General features: G+C 33.5%; 1 pseudogene; it reads left to right on the forward strand.

The window, feature by feature from the left end:
* The first annotated feature begins 8744 nt into the window (after nt 1-8744).
* LOC113605463 (uncharacterized) lies at nt 8745-8839 on the forward strand (annotated as a pseudogene).
* The last annotated feature ends 268 nt before the right edge of the window (nt 8840-9107 follow it).

Below are 9107 nucleotides of genomic sequence, written 5' to 3' on the forward strand. Positions count from 1 at the left end.
TGTTCTTAGATTCATGTAAATTCGTTTGTTCCTTCTCATTGCTTCATAAAATTCCATTGTATAAATGTACTGCAATTTACTTAACCATTCATACTTTGGGCATTTGGGTAATTTTTAGTTTGAGACTATTACAGAGTGCTGTCTTAAGCATTCTTGTACATGTCTTTGATGAACAGATAACCATATTTCTATGTCTATACCTAGGAATGTAATTGCTGAGTCATGGGGTGTGTGTACATTAGTGTTGCTATAAGTTTTTTAAAGTTTTATACCTAGTTGCATTTCTACCAGCAATATAAGAAGTCCCAGTGCAATACATCTTCTCCAACATTTAGTATTTTTAGTCTTTTTAATTTTATCCATTCCTGTGTGTGCTGATATTACATTGCTATTTTAATTTGTATTTCCTCATTTTCAAGATTTAGTTTACTGTGTTTTTAAGGTGAATAGGTGTTAAATTTTACCGAATTACTTTTCTGCTTCTATTGAGATGACCATTTAATTTTTCTCTTCTGTTTTCATTAATGTAGTGGATTACACTGATGGATTTCCAAATGTAAAAATACCCTTAATTTGCTGGACTAAACTCTGCTTAGTTATGAAGTATTACTTTTTTTTTTTAATTTTAAATACAACTGAGTTCCACTTTCTAGTAGTTTTTTAGGATATTTGAGCTAGATTGATGAGAGATATTGGCCAATAAGTTTTTCTCTTTTCATTTATTTGTAGGGTTTGATTTCAAGGTTATGCAAGCTCCACATGAAGAAGTAGAAGTATTCCCTTGTTTATCTGGTCTCTGGTAGATTTTGTGTAATATTGGTATTTGGAAGGATTCATAGGTTAATTTACTATGACCTAGAAGTTCCTTTGTGAGAAGATTTAAAAAATTGGATTAATTTCTGTAAGAGGTTTAGACTATTCAGATTTTAAATTTCTTCCTAAGTCTGTTTGATAAGTTGGGTTTTCCATATCATTCAAATTGTCAAATTTATTCACTTAAAGATTTTTCATAAATTTTTTCATACTTAATCATTATAGTTTTAATATTTGGATTATTTATACTGATGCCTCCCCTTATACTCCTGATATAGGTAATTTGTGTTTTCTCTCTTTGTTTTAATCAGGCTTGCTGGGGGCTTTTCAGTTTTACTGGAAGTTAAAAAAAACAACCTTTTGCTGATTCTCTCCATTGTGTGCTTATTTTATATTTCATTGATTTTTTCCATATTATTCTTATTATTTGTTTCCTTCATTCTTGAGGATTGATTTGCTGTAAATTTTTGTAGTTTCTTGAGATGGATTCTTAGTTGATTTTTAGTATTTCTTTTTTTCTAATATATGCACATATGACTCTACATTTTCTTTTAAGCACTGCTTTAGCTCTACCTAGCAAGGTTTGGTATGTCATGTCTTCATTATTATTTAGTTCATAACATTTTAATTTCCATTGTAATTTCTTCTTTGACCTATGGATTAACTGGAATTTCCAAGCATATGGAATTAATATAGTTTTTTCTTATCATTCACTTTTAGCTAAATTTGACTGCAGTGAGATAATATACTCTAAATGATTTCAGTCCTTTGATATTTGTAAGAATTTTTTAGTAGCTTAACACATGATAAATTTGGTGAATGTTTATTTACAGTTCAAAAGATGTAAATGATATAATTGTTGGGTGCAGTGTTCTGTATATATGAATTTGGTCACGTTTTGTTATTTGTGTTGTTTAGATCTTCTGTGCTCTGACTGATTTTTCTATCAGTTATAGAAACAAGTCTGTTAATTCCTCCTCTATAATTGTGGAATTGTCTGTTGTCTGTTTAGATTTCTTATTTTCTGCTTGATATATATTAAATCTGTGTTATTTATAATGTACATATTTGGGATTGTGATAGTTTCCTGGTTGATTGATTTCTTCATGATTTTAAAATATCTCTCTGTTATGAGTAGTGTTTCTTGCCTTAAAGCTTACATTCTCTTTTAGTATAAATATACCAGTGTTCTTTTTATTTGTATAATTCATCAATTCCTATCTTTTTATTTTTACCATGTCTGTGTGCTTCTATTCAAAACATTTTTCTTCTTAGCAGAATAGAGTTATTCTTTATTTCAATCTAATAAGCATAGTATTTTAATTAAAATATCAAATCCTTTTACCTTTAATGTAATTATTGACATAGTTCGATTTAAATCTACAATTTTACTGTTTTCTCTCTGTTACGTCTCCTTTATTCTTTCGTTTCTCATTTTAAGTTTTTTGGATTTGCACAATATTTTTATGATTATGTTTTTCTCTCAATTACCTTGTAAGTTATACATTTTTAAATTACTCTTTTAGTGCTTACTATTAAAGATTTATCCTTGACTTATTACCATTTAATACAAGTTATTAATAATTTCACTTCCCTATAATGCTAGCATCTTAGAACATTTTACTTTCAAGAATTCACCTCCCATGTTTGGATCATTGTTGTAATGCACTTTAAGGTTGTATTTATGTTACAAAGTTTATGACATTATAATTATTCTTTTATACAACCAATGTATATTTATATACATATTTACCATTTCCAGTGCTCTTAATTCCTTTATGTGTTCCATTTATTTGTCTGGAATTATTTCACTTAAGAAGTCCTTTTATATGTCTTCTAATGCCTTTTGATTATGTACTCTTAGTTTCTGTTTGCTGAGAACACCTTAATTTCCTGTTTGTTTTTGAAGAATATTTGTACTAGGTATAGGATTCTAAACTAACAATTATTTTAACACTTCAAAAATATTAACTAATTACTTTCCAGCTTCCTTTGTTTCTAATGAGAAGTCATCTGTTAGTCTTATTTTTGTTCTTTTGGAAATAATGTCTTTTTTATTGATTGCCACTTGTGAGACTTTCTCCTGGTCTTTAGTGATCTGCAACTTGACTGTAAAGTTCATAGTAATATATTTTTAAATCTTGCTTGTGGTTTGCTGAGCTTTTATCTGTGTTGATGATGTTCAGCTGTTTTTTTAAAAATTCTTAGCTAACATTTCTTGCAAAGTATCTCTCTTTTTTTCCATTTACATGTATGTTAGGCTTTTTACAGAGTCCCTTATGTCTGTTATGCTCTTTTTTGGTTATTCTGTACTTCAGATTGGATATTTCCTATTGACCTGTCTTCTACTTTGTCTAAATTTCTGTGAAAACTATTAATTGTTTTCTTAATTTTCAGATACTGTGTTTTCGTTTCCACAATATTCATCTTATTCTTATAGTATATTGAACTCCATATGTTACCAATTTTCCATATTGCCTATAATTTCTTGAGTATTTTAGTCACAGTCATTGACTTCTGATCTCAGTATCAGGATCACCTGAAAGTCTGATTCTGTCTGTTTTTCCTCTTGGTTACTGATCATGTGACATTTTTCATGCTTAAAGATTTTTTATATAATTATGAACACTGTACATTAAAAAAGCTGTAAAAGTTCATATTATAGATGCCATTTTATCACCAGCAGGGTTCTAAGAAATGAAATAGATGATCACTTTAATCCAATCAGAAATGGGGCCAGGTCAAAACTGCACTTGATTGTCAAGATTCAATCTATTTCTACTTTGTCTTTATTCTTAGGGTACACCCACCAAGACCTTTTAATTGAGAACCTAGGGAGCATTTTTCTTCTCACCTCTGGAAGGCTGTTGGAATTTTTGCTCTGCTTTTCAGAGATTTTCAGCTTAGTCTTGTCCTGTGCAGCTTTTGAATAGCAATTATGAGGAAATCTGGCTCTGTGTTTGATTGACAAAACTCTTGCTTGTTTCTTGGTTTCCCAAGAACTCTCTGCCAGGGACCAACCCTGGATTCTGTATCTCTAGCTGTATTCTCTCTCTCTCTTTTTTCTTTTTTGGCCATACCATGCAGCATGCAGGATCTTAGATCCCTGACCAGGGATGGAACCTGTACCCTTTGCAGCAGAAGCATGGAGTCTTAACCACTGGACCAGTAGGGAAGTCCTCTCTAGCTGTATTCAGAATAAGCAAATATTCCCAGAAAGAAAAGCTAATGGAAGAATGTAGTGTCAGTTCACCACTATCTCCAGTACCTCTAAAAATAGTTTCATAGACCTTTCCTCCAGCAGAGAGACTGCAGTATTCAGTAAAATTTCAGTATTCAGTAAAAAAATTCAATAAAATTTCCAACTTGCTTCTTTAAATACTTACTCTGCCCATCTATAAATTGAGTTATGCTCTAAGAAACTGGCCATGTGTTTGAGGCAATTTAAGTCTCCAGCCCTGGATGACTGCTAAAAACTCTGTTGGTTTATTTGTCCCTTCTCATTGGTTTTCTATCTGAAGGAAGTCCAGATTCTCAAGCTCTAGATCACACTCAAAATTATCACATGCTTCCAGGAAAAGACAGCTGAAAATTCTGAGCTCATCTCTGAACATTTTCCTAAATATTTTCTCTGAATGTTTAGTCCCTATAATCTTCCTTGCATTCACAGCTCTCTAATGCCTTTAAAATATGATTTTTATAATTTACCTGGTTTTTCTTGGGTGTTCACATTAAGAATGTTAGCCTTCTGAAAATTACTTAATCTTTTTTTCTAACATCTTTATTGGAGTATAATTGCTTTACAATGGTGTGTTAATGTCTGCTTTATATCAAGGTGAATCAGCTATACATATACATGTATCCCCATATCTCCTCCCTCTTGCGTCTCCCTCCCACCCTCCCTATCCCACCCCTCTAGGTGGTCACAAAGCACCAAGTGGATCTCCCTGTGTGATAATTACTTAATCTTAATTGGAAGTGAAAGACTCCATAGATAGTTCTTCAATTTGATTTGAATACTAATAAGGAGAGCAATTATTCTCTAGTTTTTCAAATATTTGATGAGCCTCTGTTGTCTAAAATACACAGCCTGATACATTGTAGAGTAAGTTTGTGACCACAATGCTAAAAGAAACTATAATTTTTTATCGCCTGTGCTGCCCAGTTCTTATCATTTGGGGGGGGGGGTTCAATTCAAGCCAAACTCCTCTGGGACACCTTGTCTTTCTGGCAAGAGATGTCTAACTTTTGATAAATTCCTTGACACTACTGTTCTCTGCCATTCTACTCAAAAATAAATATTTTCAAAGAGCTCATGTGTTCCTAAATAAAAGAACACATCTATTGCCTGAAGTAGTTTAGATATGAGTAGAGGACCAGGGAAGAATGGAGTTTGACTCTTGCCAGTTTCATCTCACCCTTATAATTGAAAAGTTGTTTTAAAAGACTCTAATAGCAGGCTTCCCTGGTGGCACTGTGGTTGAGAGTCCGCCTGCCGATGCAGGGGACACGGGTTCGTGCCCCGGTCCGGGAAGATCCCACATGCCGTAGAGCGGCTGGGCCTGCGAGCCATGGCCACTGAGCCTGCGCGTCCGGAGCTTGTGCTCCGCAACGGGAGAGGCCACAGCAGTCAGAGGCCCGTGTACCGTTAAAAAAAAAAAAAAAAAAAGACTCTAATAGCTATAGAGTACATGGAAGATAAGCTGATAATTTTTGAAAGAAGCAGTTCTTAGAATACCTTGGAAAATGTATCTTATAGGTCTCCCCAGTGCTATCCCGTTTCTGCAAACTGAAGACACAATAAAAAAAAAAGTGTACACAGAAGTCAGTTGTCCCTAATAGCAACATCAAATTCATCCCACTGAATCTGTTAAGTTGTTCACTTGAATATTCTGCTTCTGGCTATACTTAAAATCCGGCAAGCTTCAGAGTTGGATGAAAAAGCCCACTATCCTATTAATTAATTTTATCTTCCCAGTTTAGGTAACAAGGCCCCAAAGGCAATCAGCCAGTGCCCTGAAGCACACAATACAGTTACTAATGTTAATAAAACGATGGCTCTTATTTTGAAAAGTAGCTTATAGCAGTATTGATAATATTCTAGCAGCAGAATTTGAAAATCCAGCCGTAATACCTTAATATTAAATTCTGTATATTCAGTAGTATACATTATCAATATACCACCACATGATTTATTCATACCAGTCTCAGTGTCCTCCAGCATTGATCTCAAGGCTGTTTTTTAGCTCTGTAATGAAAACTCTAGAGCTTAAAATCCTGATCAAATGTCATCACTACACCAAGTCAGAAATATGGCCCATAGGAGTTAAGGTAGTATAAATTCTTTTTGGCCTGCATTATAAAATCTTGCCCAGAGCTAATACTGAGAAAAGGGGGAAAACAACTCAGTGAGTCAGAAGACTTACTGTCATCCTCCCCTCATCAGTGTAGACTGGGTTTATCGTTCTGAACCATGTGCTCCAAAAAAAGAAAAAAAAAATGCTGTTGAGAGGGTGTTCAACCAGGATGTAACTTTGGAAATGTGCTTATGATGGAAAGTAAAAACAAAAAACAAACAAACTTAACTAAAGAACTAAAAAAATCCACTGTTTAAAATGAGGTTAAAGTGTCCATCAACAGATGAATGGATAAAGAAGATGTGGCACATATATACAATGGAATATTACTCAGCCATAAAAAGAAATGAAATTGAGTTATTTGTAGTGAGGTGGATGGACCTAGAGTCTATCATACAGCGTGAAGTAAGTCAGAAAGAGAAAAACAAATACCATATGCTGACACACATATATGTAATCTAAAAAAAAACCCAAAACTGGTTCTGAAGAACCTAGGGGCAGGACAGGAATAAAGACGCAGACCGTAGAGAATGGACTTGAGGACACGGGGAGGGGGAAGGGGAAGCTGGGACAAAGTGAGAGAGTGGCATGGACATATATGCACTACCAAGTGTAAAATAGATAGCTAGTGGGAAGCAGCCGCATAGCACAGGGAGATCAGCTCGGTGCTTTGTGACCACCTAGAGGGGTGGGATAGGGAGGGTGGGAGGGAGATGCAAGAGGGAGGAGATATGGGGATATATGTATATGTATAACTGATTCACTTTGTTATAAAGCAGAAACTAACACACCATTGTAAAGCAATTATACTTCAATAAAGATGTTAATAATAATAATAAATTAAATAATAAAATAAAATGAGGTTAATTTAAAAATGGAAACAGTCTGGAAACAATAGAAGTGAAAGCCTCACTAAATTGCTCCATTATCCAGTGTTAAAGCTTAGAAAAGAGTTAACTATGTTTTGGATGGGTAATATTACCACTTCTAACACCATAGGCTCCGAGGCATGGAAGTGATTGTTTCATAAACAAAAATGAAAAAAATTCCAAGGAGACCACTGAAGTATTTCTGGTCACTCTTCTTGGAGGACATCTTGTAAGCAAAAGACCTCTGTCTATATGGTGGCGTTCGAGATGGTGGTGGGTTGCCACATTTTGCTTTTGAAAGATAGCAAAATACGTAGTTTCTATACTGCTTTATTCAAACAGAAATTTCCATCATATGTATTTAAGAACTATGGTTGCCAGTAAAGTCAGTCCTCTTGTTTATATTTTTACACTCCTGTATTAACAGTATACACACATTTATATAAGCATCAAAAGTACTATACATGGAAACAAGTAAGGTTCCATACTCTAACAAACAAAATGATGGAAGTTGACCCAGGAAAAATCAGACTGTAGCTATAATAAATATTCACAAAACTGACAGGATACCTTCTAGCAGTGAAACATGTACTCTGAGTTTAATTAATTTGTAAGATATAACGATATTTTTGTGAAGGTTAGGAAACACAGTTTGGTAATATTAACTATAATTTCCTTGGTTAATGTTGTTTGAAATCATAATCCAGGTCACTGTATAAATCAGGATTAAGCCAGAGAAGCAGAATCAGTAGGAAATATAAATTAAGAGATTTATTGCAGGGAACTGGCTTATACCATTTGGGGGGCTGGCTAAGCATGTCTAAAACTTGTAGGGCAGGCTGTCAGGAGGGTCAGGCTGGAACTCTCAGGCACAGGATAAAACTGTTGTCCACACAATTTCTTCTTATGAAAGCCTCAGCTCTGCTTTTAACCTCTTTCAGCTGATTGAATCAGGCCTGCCCAAACTATCTAAAATAATCTCCATTTCTAAAGTCAACTGATTATGGATTTTAATCCCATCTACAAAAAACTTCACAGCAACACCTAGAATAGTGTTTGAAAGAATAACTGGAGACTAGCCAAACTGACTCATCAAAAAGACTACCACAGTAATATATAGAAGTTTAAGTATTGGTTGATTTCTCCAAATCTCAAAGAGCATTGAAGATTGCTCATTTGAAATTCAAACCCTGCTCTAAGAAACAAACATATGTATATATTATATCTCTGATCTTTCCTTCTTATCTGGTTTTCATTTGAAAAGTTAAAGAAAGCTCAAATCTTTCTTACTGTAATTTTTTGTCTCAATTTTTATAAATATAATGTGCAAAGGAGGTATTTCTGGATAAAGAGTTTCCTTTAACACAAAGCCATAGAATATGCCTTTTCACTATTTCTCTTTAAAAAAAAAAAATCAGAAGGGATAATTTTGTTGGCATCCTAAATACAATTGTCAATAATGGATAGCATTAACATTTCTATATTGATATGTTAACAGAGAATTAGAGAATTCATTTTCATAATCCTTAATCAGTATTGTAGAAATCTGAGTCCATAGAAAGATATATGAGATTTCAGTTATTGAAGAAGATACACCATGAGGTGTCTACAACATTTTAGAATGAGTGATGCAACTTCCATTCTTTTCTTTTGGCTTTGTGATTTTGATTGTTTAAAATTATGCAATGCTGCGCTCACTTTGCCAGTACATATCTAATACTAAAATTGGAATGATACAGAGAAGATTAGCATGGACCCTGTGTAAGGATGACATAAATTCATGAAACATTCCGTATTTTTTAAAATAAATATTTTGTTATATATGAACCTCATGGTAACCACAAACCAAAAAATTATACTGAAACAGAAAAAAAGAGAAAGAAATCCAAACATAACACTAAAGACAGTCATCAAATCACATGAGAATACAGCAAAAGAAGAAGAAAGGAACAAAAAGAACTACAAAAACGACCAGAAAACAAATAATTAAAGGACAATCAGTATAGTTCTATCAATGATTACTTTAAGTGTAAATAGACTAAATGCTTCAGTTAAAAGACATAGAGTA

The sequence above is a fragment of the Aethalodelphis obliquidens genome, unplaced genomic scaffold (assembly GCF_003676395.1).
Source record: "Aethalodelphis obliquidens isolate GAN/ISIS:26980383/991018 unplaced genomic scaffold, ASM367639v1 scaffold2, whole genome shotgun sequence".
NCBI classification, from domain to species: domain Eukaryota; kingdom Metazoa; phylum Chordata; class Mammalia; order Artiodactyla; family Delphinidae; genus Aethalodelphis; species Aethalodelphis obliquidens.